This window comes from Lithobates pipiens, unplaced genomic scaffold (assembly GCF_037356315.1).
Source record: "Lithobates pipiens isolate NorthernLeopardFrog02 unplaced genomic scaffold, aLitPip1_a1.2 Scaffold_30, whole genome shotgun sequence".
In the NCBI taxonomy this organism is placed as follows: Eukaryota; Metazoa; Chordata; class Amphibia; order Anura; family Ranidae; genus Lithobates; species Lithobates pipiens.
In genome coordinates this window covers 37213156-37231228 of record NW_027507791.1, presented here as the reverse complement: position 1 = coordinate 37231228, position 18073 = coordinate 37213156, and the positions used below count along the sequence as shown (strand labels likewise).

Genomic DNA, 18073 nt, shown 5'->3' with positions numbered 1-18073 from the left:
ACTGACAGGCTGACCCCCCCACCCCTACAACCTCTGCAGCAATGCTGGCAGCACTCATACATCTATTTCCCAAAGACAACCTCTGGATATGACACTGAGCATGTACACTCAACTTCTTTGGTCGACCATGGCGAGGCCTGTTCTGAGTGGAACCTGTCCTGTTATACCGCTGTATGGTCCTGGCCATCGTGCTGCAGCTCAGTTTCAGGGTCTTGGCAATCTTCTTATAGCCTAGGCCATCTTTATGTAGAGCAACAATTCTTTTTTTCAGATCCTCAGATCCTCTTTGCCATGAGGTGACATGTTGAACTTCCAGTGACCGGTATGAGAGAGTAAGAGCGATACACCAATTTAACACACCTGCTCCCCATTCACACCTGTATGGAAGAGCCCTGGGGCCATCAAAAAATAAATAAATTCATAATTCTGAGTTTGAAAGTCAGAATTCTGAGATTAAAAGTCAGAATTCTAAAATTCAAAGTCAGAATTATAAGCACTTCCTGTACTATTAACCAAGCCTCCTTCTCAGTTCAACATTTCTATGGCAACCCTGCTTCCCTGCTCATAACTGACTTATTTCATAGTATTTACTTGTGCTAATTACCTAGTGTTTGCCTGTATGAGTCCTATCAGCGTCAGCTGATAAGACTGCAGAACTGCTGTCCCATTCCCTGGTTTACACTGTATGTGAGGTCACATGGTATATAGGAATAAGCTATGAGTGATTAGCAGTCTGCTGGGAGTTCAGTGCTGTGCCTTAGGAAGTCCTGATAATAGATAGATAAGACATAGAGAGTGTTCCGTAAATCAGGGGAGATCTGGGCATGCTCAGTGACATTATTCTAAAGAACAAAAAGGATTACAACAATACTAAGCAAGTAAGGATATATCGACAAGCAGTGTTCATTGGGGTTTTTTATGCTGATTCACATGGGACAAAGTTGTAGGGGAGGGTTTACAACCACTTTAACAAAGACACACTGATATATTGAGCACACAATGTTGTAGTATATGCTGGCTACTATAAATTAGAGAGTAGAGATTTAGAAGAAAAAACGGTGTGTATATTAGGGTGATCAGATGGGAGCATTAGGGTGTCATCTTCAGTATCCCCGGGGACAGTTCACAATTTCAGGAGACTGGTCATAACAGATCGATCATAGCAATTACTTGTCTGGACTGGTACAGTGGTTTCACTGAGGCCGCGTACACACGTGGCGGACTGTCTGGCCAACTAAATCCGTCAAACAATCCGACAGACAGTCCGTCATACTTTTGAATGAACGGACTTGCCCACACACGGCACTTTTTGAGCGGACTAATACGGTGGACTAAGTCCGCCATACAATCCGCCCTACTTTTGAAATGAACGGACTCGCCCACACACGCGGAGGAAAGTCCGCTCATTTCGAGCGTCTCCAGGTAGGCGGGGCCCGCGAAGGAGACGTCGCTGACCCCGTCGCCTGGAATGGACTTAAAGGGGAACCCCAACACCGAAAAAAATCGGCGTGGGGGTCCCCCCAAGTCCACAACAGACCCTTGTCCGAGCACGCTACCCGGCCGGCCAGGAAAGGGGGGCGAGCGAGCGCCCCCCCCTCCTGAGCCGTACCATGCCGCGTGCCCTCAACATGGGGGGTGCCTTGGGGAAGGGGGGCCGCGCGGCCCCCCCACCCCAAAGCACCTTGTCCCCATGTTGATGAGGACAAGGGCCTCTTCCCGACAACCCTGGCCATTGGTTGTTGGGGTCTGCGGGCGGGGGGCTTATCGGAATCCGGGAGCCCCCTTTAATAAGGGGGCCCCGGATACCGGCCCCCCACCCTTTGTGAATGAGTATGGGGTACAATGTAACCCTACCCATTCACCTGTGAAAAAAAGGACAAAAAAAACACAACACAGGGTTAAAATATTTTATTGCACAGCTCCGGGGGTCTTCTCGCCGGACTCCTCCGCTATCTTCTTGTAGCTCTTTTGCTAGCGGAGGAGTCCGGCTTTCTTCCCCCCACCGGCCTCTTCTCCCGACTTCGGGGGTCTTGTCCCCCTCTTCGGTTCTTCTGCCGGGCCACCGCGCCTTCTTATAGCTCTTTTACAGGCGGTGGCCCAGTCTTCTGTCGCCGCCGTCGGTTCTTCTTCTTCTTCTCCAGGAGATATTGCCTCGATGATCTCTCCGGCCGGAATGCCAGAGCCGCGCTGCGCGGCCACTTATATAGTGACAATGGGGCAGTGTCACATGGCTTTATGTCACATGGGTTGGTGTCACATGGTGACCCCGCCCCCTTACGATGTCATAGTCCCCATGTGACATCAACTCATGTGACCAGCCCATGTGACATATACCATGTGACACTGCCCCATTGTCACTATATAAGTGGCCGCACAGCGCGGCTCTGGCATTCCGGCCGGAGAGATCGTCGAGGCAACATCTCCTGGAGAAGAAGAAGAAGAAGAAGAACGGAAGGCGATGGCGGCGACAGAAGACCGGGCCACCGCCTGTAAAAGAGCTATAAGAAGGCGCGGTGGCCCGGCAGAAGAACCGAAGAGGGGGACAAGACCCCCGAAGTCGGGAGAAGAGGCTGGCGGCGGGGAAGAAAGCCGGACTCCTCCGCTAGCAAAAGAGCTACAAGAAGATAGCGGAGGAGTCCGGCGAGAAGACCCCCGAAGACGGAAGACCCCCGGAGCTGTGCAATAAAATATTTTAACCCTGTGTTGTGTTTTTTTTGTCCTTTTTTTCACAGGTGAATGGGTAGGGGTACATTGTACCCCATACTCATTCACATAGGGTGGGGGGCCGGTATCCGGGGCCCCCTTATTAAAGGGGGCTCCCGGATTCCGATAAGCCCCCACCCACAGACCCCGACAACCAACGGCCAGGGTTGTCGGGAAGAGGCCCTTGTCCTCATCAACATGGGGACAAGGTGCTTTGGGGTGGGGGGGCCGCGCGGCCCCCCCTTCCCCAAGGCACCCCCCATGTTGAGGGCACGCGGCCTGGTACGGCTCAGGAGGGGGGCGCTCGCTCGCCCCCCTTTCCTGGCTGGCTGGGTAGCGTGCTCGGACAAGGGCCTGTTGTGGACTTGGGGGGACCCCCACGCCGATTTTTTGCGGCGTTGGGGTTCCCTTTTAAGTCCATACCAGGCGGCGGGGCCAGCAACGTCTCCTTCGCGGGCCCCGCCTACCTGGATACCCGCTCGAAATGAGCGGACTTTTCTCCGGGCGGGAAAAGTCCGCTCATTTCAAAAGTACGGTGGACTGGCACACACACGGGCGGATTGTCTGCCGAAATGTGAGTCCAGCGGACAGTCTTTCCAACATTCCGAAAGACTTAGTCCGCCAGACTGTCCGCTGAAAAAGTCCGCTGAAGCCCACACCCGAGGGCTTTCACACTGGAGTGGTGGGCTGGCAGTCCACTACAAAAAGTCCTGCTAGCAGCATCTTTAGAGCGGTGTATACACCGTTCCTTCACCTCTCCTGCCCATTGAAATCAATAGGGCAGAACGGCTCTACCGCCAGCAAGAAGGATAAGAAGGAGGATAAGACAGCAAAAAGAGGAAACTATTAATACAGTAGAGGAACCAGAGAACCCAGCACTGCCTGCTTCCCTATATTGTGTGCTATAATTAAGGTAGATTTACATATCCATATATAGAGCAGAAGACATGTATGTCTGCAGAATGATGGTCTGTGGGTGTTACTACATTATTGCTCATTGGTCCTAAAATCTTCTTAATAGAGACTGCTATATTTATAAACTCAGATTTCTGACTTTCAGACTCAGAATTCCGACTTTCAGACTCAGAATTCTGATTTTTTTTTTCAAAAACATAATTCTGTATTTTTTTTGATGGCCCCGGGGCTCTTCCATACACCTGAGACCTTGTAACACTAATGAGTCCCATGACACCGGGGAGGGAAAATGGCTAATTAGGCAAAATTTGGACATTTTTACTTTTGTGTACTGACTTTTGTTGCCAGCGGTTTAGACATTAATGGCTGTGTGTTGAGTTATTTTGAGGGGACGGCAAATTTACACTGTTATACAAGCTGTACACTCACTACTTTACATTGTAGACAAGTGTCATTTCTTGAGTGTTGTCACAAAAGAAAAGATAGAAGAAAAGATTTACACATAATGTGAGGGGTGTACTTACTTTTGTTAGATACTGTAGGCCTAAGTATGATAGACCAGAGGTAGCCTGATGTAAGTTCATGACATCCGACGCTCTATAGACCTCTATGGAGCATCCGTTCAGATCCGCCTGAAAAACTGATAGGCGGACCGTAACGGATCGGCCATGTGAAAGAGGCCTAAAGGGAAATGTATGCCTTAGCCTAGGTTCACATTGGAGTTGAACTCGCATGATTTCATACCCGCATGTCAGTCCAACTTTGGGGGCGATTTCAGAGACATCTGTGTGGGTCCTGCACAGATCCGAAGTGGCCAAAAGTAGTACAGAAACTACTTTTGGGAATCGGTGCAGAGCCTGAAAGTCAGCGTTGCACTGATTCAGAGGGTGTCATTGGGGGCAATAGCTGCCGATTTGGCATGCAATTTGACTAGGCTTAACCACTTCAGCTCTGGCAAAAATTTGGGCGCTCAATAACCAGGCCATGTTTTGCGATTCGGCTCTGTGTCGCTTTAACAATTGCACCGTCATGCAACACTGTACCCAAAATTGATGTCCTTTTTTTCCCCGCAAATAGAGCTTTCTTTTGGTGGTATTTGATCACCTTTGCGTTTTTTATTTTTTGCGCTATAAACAAAAGAAGAGCGACAATTTTGAAAAAACACAATATCTTACTTTTTGCTATAATAAATATCCCAAATTTTTTATCAAAAGAACACATTTTTTCCTCAGTTTAGGGCCATATGTATTCTTCTACATATTTTTGTTAAAAAAAATTGCAATAAGCGTATATTGATTGGTTTGCGCAAAAGATATAGCGTCTACAAAATAGGGGATAGATTTATGGCATTTTTATTATTTATTTATTTTTTACCATTAATGGTGGCGATCAGCAACATTATGACACATCAGACACTTGACAAATTTTTGAATTATACAGCAATCAGTGCTATAAAAATTCACTGATTACTGTATAAATGTCACTGGCAGGGAAGGGGTTAAAACTAGGGGCCAATCAAGTGGTTAACGTCCACAAGCCAAATCACTTAAAGGGACATACTTCTTCTAAATTATGCTCCCATCCCACCCCTCCTCAGCTTGAATAACCCTTATATCCTTCTGACATCTTTAAAGTAAACACCCAACTTGTTGTCTTTATTAAAGGAAACTCTGCTTCAGTGGCATCCCATCCATTGGGGGAGCCCGGACGTGAGAACTAATCCCCTTGTGTTCAGTGGAGTGGGGAGGCCTCCCTCTCCACTGAACACACAGGGAAAGCCAGGAACTAGCTGGGGGGAGACAGACACGACTTAAAGGATGGCTGTGCTGCGGGGGACACAGATGTGAGGAGGACCCTGCTGCTCTGCTGGGAACACAGATGTATGGAGGGGCTCCGCTAGGGACACAGATTTAAAGGAGGACTCTGCTGGGCACACAGATGTATGGAGGGGCTCTGCTGGGGACTTAAATGCAAGAAAGGACTCCGCTGGGGACATAGATGTAAGGATGGACTCTGATGACTGGGACACAGATGTAAGGAGGGACTCCCCTGACAAGGATGTAAGGAGGGACTCCGCTGACAGGGACACAGGATGTAAGGAGGGACTCTGCTGACAGGGACACAGGATGTAAGGAGGGACTCCGCTGACAGGGACACAGGATGTAAGGAGGGACTCCGCTGACAGGGACACAGGATGTAAGGAGGGACTCCGCTGACAGGGACACAGGATGTAAGGAGGGACTCCGCTGACAGGGACACAGGATGTAAGGAGGTACTCTGCTGGGGGCACAGGATGTAAGGAGGGACTCCGCTGGGGGCACCTGATGTAAGGAGGGACTCCGCTGGGGGCACCTGATGTAAGGAGGGACTCCGCTGGGGGCACCTGATGTAAGGAGGGACTCCGCTGGGGGCACCCAATGGCATCTGGTGGCAGGCGGCGTGGCAAGTGACATGTTCAGGGCTCCCACTGATTCTGCCTTATGGTGAGTCGAATGATTTCATTTTATATTACAATGTAATAATAGAAATAATGCGTTCAATCATCCTGACACCATAACAACCATGGTGGCGGGATGATTGAAGTGCTTGGAGTATCTTTATCTGATGATTGTTAAACTTTCTAGAATACACATATATTTCTATTGTTGTGTGGGATCTGAGCCTACTGTCCCTCCCCTCTCTCCCCATCCATCATTCATCTCAGACGCTGACCACACCACCTTACAGACACACCCATTATTTTGCTGAAACCACGCCCATTTTCACCAAGTGGGAGGGCTCAAAAATGAAGAGCGGGGTCTGCCACCCCAATCCTAAACTTCACCAGCCGCCACTGCTCTGCTTGCTGGGTCATCATCTCTAGGGAAGTGTAATTTCTCCTAAAAGGGCACTACACCTCCAATGTGCACCAACATAAAGACCTCCATCAAGCCAGCAGAAGAGCCTCTCCCACATATATGCTTACCAGAACTCCCACAGAGTTAAACCCTGGTTCTGGTTACTGGGATTCCACAAGTGAGTAAGGCCGCGTACACACGGGCGGACTGTTCGCCCAACTAAGTTCGTCAGACAGTCTGAGAGACAGTCCGTTCAAAATTTGCATGAACGGACTTGACCACACACGACGAACGAACAGTCCGCTGAAAACTTGCGCGATGACGTATACAGCACGTACGACGGGACGAGAAATTCGACGTCCAATACACTGCAATGCAACCTTCGCCGTGGAAATCCTTTCTGAGCATGCGCCCAACTTAGTACGGCGAACAAGCCTACACACGAGCGGACTGTCCGCTGAAACCAAGTTTGGACGGACTATCTTATGGAAATTCCGTAAGACTTTGTTCGTCAGACTGTCCGCTGAAACAGTCCGCTGAAGCCCACACACGAGCGGACTGTCCGCTGAAACACTGTTCAGCGGACTAAGTTGGGCGAACAGTCCGCCCGTGTGTACGCGGCCTTAGCCTAACATTCTTGCTTCTTCCTTTTCTACTAGTTTAGGAAAAATTCTCTCAGTAGAAGAGCTATGTTTAAGGACAATTCAAACTAATTAAAGTACGTCAGACCTTAAGCCTGTGCTCATACTTCTACCCATCTGAATCATATATAAACTAAATATTTTCTTCAACAGTGATGTGCTTCTCTTTTGTATGATAACCAAAGTGACAGTTGCAGCCTTACAGGGGTGTCAGATGGGGTCGTGTATCACCCAAGGTTCAGAAGTGATCGCATTGGCAGCGCCTCGGAACACACAGCGCGGATCCCGCAGAGGAGTCCATTGCTGACCAGGACCTGGTCCCTCTATGCTCCCCAGGTACAGACTTTCCTCCTCTCCCCCAGGCAAACTCTCCAGCCTCCACAGAGTCCCTGCTAGGCAGGCTGGACAGGGAGCTCCTTTCCACCCCCATGCTGGATCCTCACACAGGCATGCTCCTCTCACTAGCTGAGACAGATGCTGCAGCCCCCACTCCCACTGACTTTCCCTCCATGATGGAAGCCTTTTCACAACTACTAGCCAAAAGTTTGGCAGTAAATGCTGCTCAGATTACAGCTTCTATACATTCTGACTTGCAACACATAGGACTGAGAATGGATACTATTGAAAAGAAAGCAGATCAGGCAGTAGTGAGAATTAATCAGAATACAGCCAGAATACAGGATTTGCAGGATCAGCTTGAAACCGCATGCGCAAAAATCGACGACCTCGAGAATAGATCGAGACGTTACAACTTTAGAATCAGGGGACTCCCCGAATCAGAGAAAGATGTCTCTGCTGCAGTGAAACTGCTGTTTAAGGAGCTCATCCTGGATATTACAGAGCAACGTATGGAACTCGATAGGGCTCACAGGGCCCTACAGCCTCCCCGTTCAGATGGACTCCCTAGAGACATTATTGTTAAACCACACTACTATTCTGTGAAGGAAGAGGTGATGAAAAAAGCTAGGTTCTCGGGGAACCTCAAACTGCGGGGGCACAAGATTCAAATTTTTGCAGACCTGTCACCATATACGGTACAGAAAAGACGCACCCTCAAACCATTACTTCAACTACTGGCGGATAAGCAGATCCCCTACAGGTGGTCATTTCCCCTTCGCCTCAACTTCTCATATAAGAATAAGAGTCACGGCTTCTCCTCGTTTGCAGATGGTGAGCGACTTTTACTCCAGCTGGGTCTGATTCCTCAGGAACCATCCTCCACGCAGACCGTCAGAGGGACTCCTGCTTCTGCTAAGAGACCACCTCCTGCCAGCCCTCTTCAACCAAGTTGGCTGCAACAGAATTCCAAACGTACCAAAGAAAACCTCCCGCCCTGATGTGGAGTCGTCTACAGAAGATTGGGGCTCCGATCCGGTTTTGTCCACGAACTCCTTTTTGGCCTTCTGCAACCTCCGGAACTACCCAGTGACTTCCACTGAGATTCCCTCCTTTGGTCCCCGACCCTTCGCCTGAACAAACTTTTTTATAATTTATTTTTTATTTTTTTATTCCTCTTTCCTGATGGCTAAATGATTGTTTGACTCGGGGGGACGGAGGGTTTGCGGGGTCTTCGCCCTCTGGGGGGGGGGGGTTGAGAGGTTGGGATGTGACAGTCAAGTGCATCTATTGTGCTATAGGATCCTAGAAGGTTATCTACCCTCACCTGGGGTTCACTTTATCTCTTTTCAATTTACATATGTTATTATTGGTTCTATCTGTCAGCAGCTTCTGCATCCGGGCCCGGCTGACATGCATTTTACTGCTGGCTGCTCCTGGGGGCAGTTCCTGGCGGAGGGGGATCCTGGTGATGTATCGGGCTGTCAGCCCCAGTTATATGCCCGGCTGGGGTTGGCTTGCTCGTAGGGGTCCCGTTTTTGAGGGAACGGGGGTACTGGGACGGTGGGGCCTACAGGGTAGGTATCTCGATAACAACATCAGTTAAAGGTTTTTTCCCTTTTTTTTTTTCTTTTCTTTTTTTTCCTCTTTACTGGTGGTTTGTACTATTTTAGGTCTGTTTTTCATTACATGGACGCTCTGCATTTAAGTGTTTTGATGGGCGTTGGTTACAGCCCTCATTTAATTTTCTTATTTCTCCGGTAACTGGGGCTGTGGTGGACCGAGTGCGCCTTCCGACAAGTTTCCAGAGCACTACTAGTGCCCTTGGGAGCTTTCCCGGTTGCCCTATAATTAGGACAAACCGGATCTCTTAGACTACGGGGTCGAAATGACCCATTCATTCCGCCCGAGGGGTGGGAAGGGGTCAGGGGACCCTTGCCTTAATAGGGTGATGTACCCGGTAATGAATAAGAATACAATCACAGTTGAACAGGTGTTGTTAACGTCTTCTCTTTCTTCCCTTTCGCTTTTCACCTCTTTCCTTTGGCTTCTCTCTTTCGCTCTAATTTGCAGTTTGTGGATCCGTGGCAGACCGGTGTCTTCCATCCCAGGCCTCAGTGAGTTGGTTCCCACTATGCCCTTACCCCTCCAAGTGCAACTGACCCGCTACACAGGTAAGAAAGCCGCCTACAACCTAGTCTCTCCACACCTATTTCATGGCTAGACCTACAAATACTGCCCCTACTCTCAAAATCTTTTCACATAACACACAGGGACTTAACTCCCCAGTCAAACGTAGGAAAATGTTTCAAAGTTACCAGTCTATGCATGCAGACGTTCTCTTATTACAAGAGACCCACTTCCCCTCTTCATACAAACCCTCCTTTCTCCACCAACACTTTCCCCCTGTCCTCCGCAGCGAACAAAACGAAAGGAGTGGCCGTCTGCCTGGCTAAGCATATTAATCTCTCACAACCCGAGACTGTAGCGGACCCACTAGGGCGATACATTTTGTTTTCAGGGAAGATTGATGGGGAAATGTATACCTTTGTCTCCTATTATTCCCCGAATAAGGGGCAGAGGGCTTATTCTTGGGGGGACTTGAACATTGCTTTTGATTCTTCCCTAGACAAATCAGGACAAATCAGGACATGGCTCTCAAAAACCCAGACATCCTCCTAGACAAAGTGTTAAGATCGCCCAGTCGCTTCATTCTGCAGGACTGATTGATATATGGAGGGAGACCAATCCCCGTACTAAAGATTACACGCATTTTTCGGCGCCCCATAACACTTTGGCCAGGATAGACCACATCTTTATTCGCCCTGCATCGATCCCCCTTGTCATTTGTTCTAAGATTGTAGATACTCCATTATCGGATCACTCGATGGTCGCTCTGTGTATAAACAGGCCCACGGGGGTGGGGTCCCCTCCTCGCTGGCGTCTACGGGAATCCATTTTAAGCGATCCTGTCCATTGTACGGTAATTGAGGGTTTTATACAAGACTATTTCCGTAACAATACGACAGATGACGTATCCCCTATGACAATTTAGGCTGCTCATAAGGCAGTTGTTAGGGGGGAAATTATAAGGTCATCGGCAAAACTTAGAGCGGAACATAAAGCTGACACAATAAAGCTGACTGAAGAATTCCGATCATTAGCCAAGATCCACAAGCGTCACCCTACTCCAGTCTCCCTTGCTCAACTGGATAAGGCTCAGACCCTTTTGAATTTACACTTAACGACAGCGGCTGAAAGACACCTTAGATGGACAGGTGCTAAATTTTACAGTCAAAAAGACAAGATTGGTTCCAAACTGGCTGTTAAGCTTAGCCCCAAACACCGCATCTTAGCCTTTCCCAAAATTAAGCTACCCTCAGGAGAGATGTCACAGAACCCAGAGAAAATAATGGCGGCTTTTCTCCAGTTTTATACGGACCTTTACAAACAGTCTCCCCGTCCCTCAGGCCCGACTCAGAAAACTTTCCTGGACTCCCTCCTGCTGCCCTCTCTGACTGCTGATCACAAAGACCTCTTAGAAAGCCCGTTTACTCAAGAAGAGGTTCTACATACTATCAACTCCCTAAAAGGGGGCTCATCCCCCGGTCCAGATGGTTTCTCGATGGGTTACTATAAGAAGTTTTGGCTCCACTTTAGCACCTCACTTGACCACCCTATTCAACTCCCTTAGGAAGGGGACACCTCTGAGTTTAGACCTTAATTCGGCCTATATTTCGGTAATACCCAAACCTGGTAAGGACGGCAGTGAAGTGGGCAACTACCGTCCAATATCTCTCATAAATAACGATATAAAAATTATGACTAAGATACTGGCCAATAGATTAGCGAGCTTTATCCCCTCTTACATCCATAGAGACCAGGTAGGTTTCATTCCCGGGAGAGAGGGCCCGGACCAGATCAGACGGTCCATTGATATCATATCTCTCCTCAATTCCCGATGGGATGGAGGTTCCCCTCAGGAAGGGTTCCTCCTTTCGATCGATCTACATAAAGCTTTCGATTCGATCGACTGGGCTTATTTATCGGATATTCTTAGCAGATGGGGCTTTGGCCCGTGTTTTCTTAACCTGATCAACTCACTCTACTCCAATCCTTCAGCTCAGGTTCGCCTGATGGGTAGGTACTCAGCCCCGTGCCACATAAGAAGAGGTACTAGACAGGGGTGTCCACTCTCCCCCCTACTGTTTGCGGTTGCCATTGAAACCCTAGCAATCGAACGAACCCAGACATTCGGGGGGTGGTTTGTGGGGACCAGATTCACAAATGTGCATTATATGCGGATGATCTCCTACTGTATATTACCTCTCCCCTAATTTCTTTACCAATGATCTATAAAGTGTTAGGTAAGTTTAGTGAGATCTCTGCCCTTACGCAGCTAGTTAAAAACGTTGAATTTGTCTGGGCTCCTAAAGAGATCTCTTATCTGGGGATCAAACTGACTCCTAACATCAAAGACCTTTTTAATGCAAATTATCCCCCTATGCTATCCAACTGCAGAAGAGATATTGATCAGTGGTCGAGATGTGGTCTGTCCTGGCTGGGTAGGGTACATGCTGTAAAAATGATGCTCCTTCCCCGTTCCCTGTACTTATTTCGGTCTCTTCCCATTCCGGTCTGAAAGCAGTTCCTCAACAAATTACAATCTGAGATCATTCGCTTTGTCTGGGGAAAAAAGGGTTACAGATGCCCATCTAGAATTTTGCTTCGCTTGAAATCCCAAGGAGGGTTGGGTCTCCCAGATCTTTGGAGTTATTATCTAGCAGCACAATTATCACAAATTTCTCTAATCTTCTCCAAAGGCCCAAAACCGGATTGGCTTTCTATGGAAAGGAAAGCTGTCCCCCTTCACACGATCGACTTCCTTCTATGGTGCGACCTGCCATTATGTCTCCTACCCATTCCCACTCTGTAGCGATTTGCTCGAAGATATTCACACGTAATACTTTGACCTCCCCTTTGAAACCGCTGGCCCACCTATTTCACAATGCAAATTTCCCTCCGGGTTTAAATATTCAGGCTTTCAAATAGTGGACTGACAAAGGGCTATACTGCATAGGCCACTTCCTTTCTCCTGTGGGTCCCCTGTCCCTTTCCCACTATAGAAAGAAACTGGAAATGCCAGATACGAAATTATTCAGATTCTCCCAAATATCTCATTTTTTAAAATCCATTTGGTCAGATCAACAGACACCCCCCTCCATCACCCCATACGAACAATGGTGTGTTAACACTTCAGACCAGAAAGGCGGCATCTCTCTGATTTACACAGCCCTCATGACAAGTGTGGGAAAGCCGACATACACTCAGGCCAGGGAGGAAGATTCGGGCAGTTTATGGTCCCTGTCCGAGTGGTTCCAGGCATCTACACGTTCATTCAAAGGTATTTGTAATATTTCTTTAATAGAAGCCAGCTTAAAAATATTATTTTGTTGGTATTATGTCCCCTCTACATTGGCACGGATCTACCCAGGTACTTCACCCCTATGCTATAGGGGCTGCGAACTGGAGGGCACTATGATGCATATTTGGTGGACCTGCCCTCGCATCCGTCCATTTTGGCGGAAAATCTTCCGCACGATTAGCATAGTATCCAATACCACTACCCATCCTAACCCCAATGTGGCTCTCCTTAACCAATACATCCCCAACATAACCAAACATCAACAGAAACTAGCCTTCTTTATCTTATTGGGAGCAAAAACTACGATAGTGAAAGCCTGGAAGATGCCTTTGGTCTCCTTCCAGTGTTGTAGAAGGAAAATCTCTTGGATTATGACACAGGAACACCTAGTTGCTAAATTGCATGATAAGATGGAGAGCTTGTACACCACCTGGGATCCCTGGGCTACTCATTGCAACCTACCCCTTAGACCTGGACTGTAATTTTGATTCTGGATCCACAAGTCCTACCCTCTCTGTCACTATCCTCCTTTTCGCTCTTTCCTTTCACACGTTTTCTTCTTTCTTCTCTTGTGACATTCTCGTCCCTCCCTCTATACTCGTTCTACGAAACCTATTTCAGCACCCACACACATTATGTGGTAGGTGGTGGGTTGGGAGGTTGAGGGGTTACAGTCCGACCTCCTACCTCTCTGTATTTGTTATATATATTGTTTACCTCTGCTTCAGGTGCCCGGGAACCCGTTGTGTGGACAATCTTTTCCAGAAGGGGGCAGCCTTGGTTGATGGTTCAGGAGTGGTCCTTGGGATTTCTGGGCTCTCGCACAGTTAGCTCCCATTGGGGTGGGAGAGCCTGGACTCTCGGGGGTCACCCTGAGGCCTTATACTAGACCCCCCTCTTATTTTATTTTACTCTTGCATTTATTATACTTCTGGTTTTCTGGGTCGAGTTGCTCTGAGCTGGACGGGTTCCACCTGACAGACCAGACCACAATGTGGGTGTTTATTTATACATTTTGTTATCCACAGGGTTTGGCTGATTCACTGTGACCTTTATGTTTAAATAGCACTACCTACACCAGATTGGATGTACATGTGTACCGGTTATCTTTTTGTTATATGATTATTCATTATATCTGAGTCATTGTTATTGTATAACTTTGAAAATACAATAAAATATTCTTAAATAAAAAAAATAAAAAAAAATCATTAAAGATAAAGTTATGGCAAAAAAACAAACCATGAGACCCCTTTCACACTGGGGCTGCAGCGTTAAAAATAGATCCTGCAAAGCACCCTGTAAGAGCCGCTCCTCACACTGGAACGGTGCACTGGCAGGATGCTAAAAAAAAGTCCTGCTAGCAGCATCTTTGGAGCAGTGAAGGAGCGGTGTGTATACTGCACTTCCACCGCTCCTGCCCATTGAAATTAATGGGGCAGCGTGGCTATACCAGTTTTAACCCTTTCTAGACCACTATCAGGGGGTAAAACTGCCCTCTAGTGGCCGAATAGCACTGTTAAAATGACGGTAAAGCGGCGCTACAAATAGCACCATTTTACCACCGGCACCCCGCACCGCCCCAGCGTGGAAGGGCTCTTAATACTTACTATTCCTACTTCCCTGCTTCAGAACTTTGCCTTCAGCAGAACTTTCATAATCTGAAATGTCCAGTGCATGAGATACACTGTGTTTCCTTCCTCTGACCACAATGTTAGTACTGTGTCCCAGGATTGTCACAATTGTTATTGCAAATAAAAAAAGTCCTCTTACCTCTCCAACTGATCTCATCCACAACCGCCAATAAATTTGGATTATTTTTCTTCTGTAAATTGAGACATTCCAAGAGTCCAATCACAGCTTTCCTTCCCAGATCCAGAATGTCTTGTAACAAGGTATGAGAGAAGCAAGTAACTCCCGATCCTTCTATTATTGTCCGGTATTTCTGAAATACAGACATATTATTCTTACCAGGGAGGTCTGAAACATCTATTTGTTTACATACATGATCTGTTACCCGGTGTGTTCACCAGACACAGTGGATGACTGATCCCTATACCGGTCCACTGCCAGTATCATGTGATCGATGATCACGTGGCTTCCTTTCATTGTATATATAACAAGCAGCATTAGGCTTGTCACGCCAACAATCAAAATGTAATGTGACAACATATGAAAATATAAAACAAATCAAATGTGTCAAAGAATGAGTACCATAATAGGCTCCCCCACTGGATCCCCCTCCAGTGCATTACCAGGCCCTTTGCGTCTGGCATGAATATTAAAGGGGAACCCCGAACCAAAATGTAAAAAAATAAAAAATAAATAAAAAATAAAAAACGTGGGGTTCCCCCGAAATTGTCAAAATTTAAAAAAAACAATTGCATGGGGGTCCCCATCAAAATCCATACCAGACCATTATCCAAGCACACAACATGGCAAGCCGCAGGAAAAGAGGGGGGAGGAGAGAGCGCCTCCCCTCCTGAACCGTACCAGGCTACATGCCCCATGTTGATGGGAACAAGGGCTTCATCCCCAAAACCCTTACCTGGTGGTTGTGGGGGTCAAGCGGGCGAGGGCTTATCGGAATCTGGAAGCCCACTTTAACCCCCAGATCCCTTTCCCCCCCTGTGTGAAATGGTAATGGTGTACAAATGTACCCCTACCATTTCACAAAAAAAAAAAGTGTCAAAAATTTTTAAAATGGCAAGAGACGTTTTTTGACAATTCCTTTATTAATGTCTTCTTCTTTCCCGCTTCTTCTTCCATCTTCTTGGGGTCTTCTTCATTAAGTGTTCTTCCTCCATCTTCTTCCCTGCTTCTTCCTCTGCTTCTTCCTCTGATCCTCTGCTTCTTGCTCCGGAGTTCTCATCTGGCATCTTCCTCTGCGACATCCTCTACCCTGCTTCGTGCACGGGGACTTCACAGGGACTTCCCTATGGGTTTCCCCATGGCGTCAGAGGGGGACGGGGTCACTAACACCTAGAGGAGACGCTGATTACTGGCTCACTACACTGACAGGGCATATGAAACTGTGGACTGCAGAGTGTCTGACCATCTGGGAGACACAACCGAGGCTTAGGTCTTGCTGCATCCCAGTCTACTTTCATAAATATATTTTTGCTCATGAATTTAAGTCCCTGACAGACATCTGCTATTATACAGACTGGGGAATTTTATTCCTTCCAAAACAGTGACAGGTGGCCTCTATCGAGCTTGAGTGGGAACACCCTTGGAGTCACTTCCTCCATCAGATGGACCTCCTCCTCCTGAAAGCACACTGGCACCTCTTCCTCCCATTCTATCAGTGCCCTGACTTGATCCAACTCCTCTGAGACTTCAGTCTCCACCAGGTAGACCCGGTGTCCTGTTGCCAGATTTCTCAGCCACCTTTTGATCTCCCTCTCAGTGTGCTCATTCCCCGAGATCTCCAGAATGGTGCTTCTGTCGGTTGGGGTCCCAGGTCTTTTACCCCAAGCAACCGTGGTCATAGAGGTGGCTTCCCACACAGACTGTGGCTCTGATCTAGGGTGGCTAGGGCCAGCTGCAGATAGCATCCCGGACAAGTCCCCAAATGTAGCATGGCCCCCCTAGAGGACGGCTGAGAATAACCTGCTCATCTGCATGGCCATGACCAAGTGAACCCTCCAACCCACCTGACACTCTGAGTTCAGACATCCTGCAGGACTGTGTGGCAATAATCAAACAACTTAAGGAAATTAGGTTCTAAAGATAATTTTACTTGAACCAAATAAAAGTAGAAGTTGTTACAAAGAGGAAGTAATAAATCTGCTGAGTGTTAAACAACAGCGTTTACTCAGCAGAAGTATTCCTCCCAAAGGCACAAGACAGAGTTTAACAATGACAATACTATATACATATATGTACACTTCCTTTAGAAATGTCACCCCCTAGTGGATGTTTCTGTTAACTGCTTATACTGTTGTACTATAGAAGCTGTAACCTGGCCAGCCTGCACGTTATCCAAAGAAGGGAAAGCGGATCTAGGGAGGAATACTATAGGGGCCTTTCTATAAGTATGGCAATAAAATCCTCATTGCAGATTTGATGTTCTTCACCGTAGTTGGTGCTCGTTAACTGTAATCCGTTTGGGTATAGTGAATATGGTGGATTCCTCGCAATAAAGAAAGCTAAAAGGTGTCTGAGCACAAGTGTTCAAGTAATGAAGTAAAGAATTCTTGGCATAAAGATGTCTGTGCAAAGTGTCTGAATATGATGATGGTAGGAAGGGATAAAGGTCGAGCAATTTGCCCTCTGACCAATGACTAGACCGCTCTGATGTCCTCCGAACAGGAACTCATGTAGTGGCACTCATGTAGCAGATCTGCTGTCTCGATCTCCCGACATGAAGCTGCCACACTGTCAGAAACCATGGATCAGACTGAGACAAAAGTACAGTTAAATCACACTTGTTTAATAATAATAAAAAAGGTAAACTGAGTAAACATAGTCAAAACAGAGTTCAGGAATGGGAACAGATAGTCAGACAAGCCAAAACGTCAGGGAGCCAGAGATGAGCATAGTAGAACAGCAAGCAGGATCTGGAGCCATAAGGAATGTCAACCAAGCAAGTCTTTACCAGGAACACAGGCGAGCATCTCTAGAGATGTGACCAAGGCAAAGGCAGAGATCATCTGGATATCATCAATAGGTGAGTCACTGTGGAAAAATAGGAGCTGGCAATTTGCCAACAATTGAGCGGCCAGCTTTGAGAAGAAAGGGCTGAGCCCAGCCCTGACAGTACCCCCTCCTCAAAGACCCCTCATTCTGGGAGGACCACCAGGCTTGAGGGGAAAACATCTATGGAAAGCACGGAGGAGGACAGGGGCATCTACATTGGAGGATGAGACGCAAGAGCGTTCCTCTGGACCGTACCCTTTCCAATGCACCAGGTACTCCATGTGCCCTGTCTGGGCCCACAAAACCTACAGGAGTCAACAATGGACTGTACTTCATACACCTGTACAGGGTGAGGACGAGGCACCAAGGTGGTAAAGCGGTTGCAAACCAAAGGATTTAATAAGGAAACAAACTAAATTTGACATATGCATATTAGAAGGAAGGTCTAATACATAAGCCACTGGGTTAATCCTGCAAAGAATATGGAAAGGCCCAATAAACTGAGGTGCGAACTTCAGAGAAGGAACGCGAAGTCAAAGATTGCGAGATGACAGCCAGACCCTGTCCCCAACCTGGTA

The 18073-nt window shown here is 47.5% G+C and overlaps 1 protein-coding gene across 12 annotated transcripts in view; it reads right to left on the bottom strand.

The window, feature by feature from the left end:
* LOC143942641 (NACHT, LRR and PYD domains-containing protein 12-like) overlaps positions 1-18073 on the bottom strand; it is a 280534-nt gene that overhangs the window by 214241 nt on the left and 48220 nt on the right. For 3 of the 12 annotated variants that reach the window (XM_077464012.1, XM_077464017.1, XM_077464016.1), the window contains exon 2: positions 14628-14799. The exons of the other annotated variants lie outside the window; for them this stretch is intronic. The gene's annotated coding sequence lies outside the window, so the exon portion shown is untranslated. The remainder of the gene's footprint in view (positions 1-14627; positions 14800-18073) is intronic. 12 annotated transcript variants of the gene reach the window in all.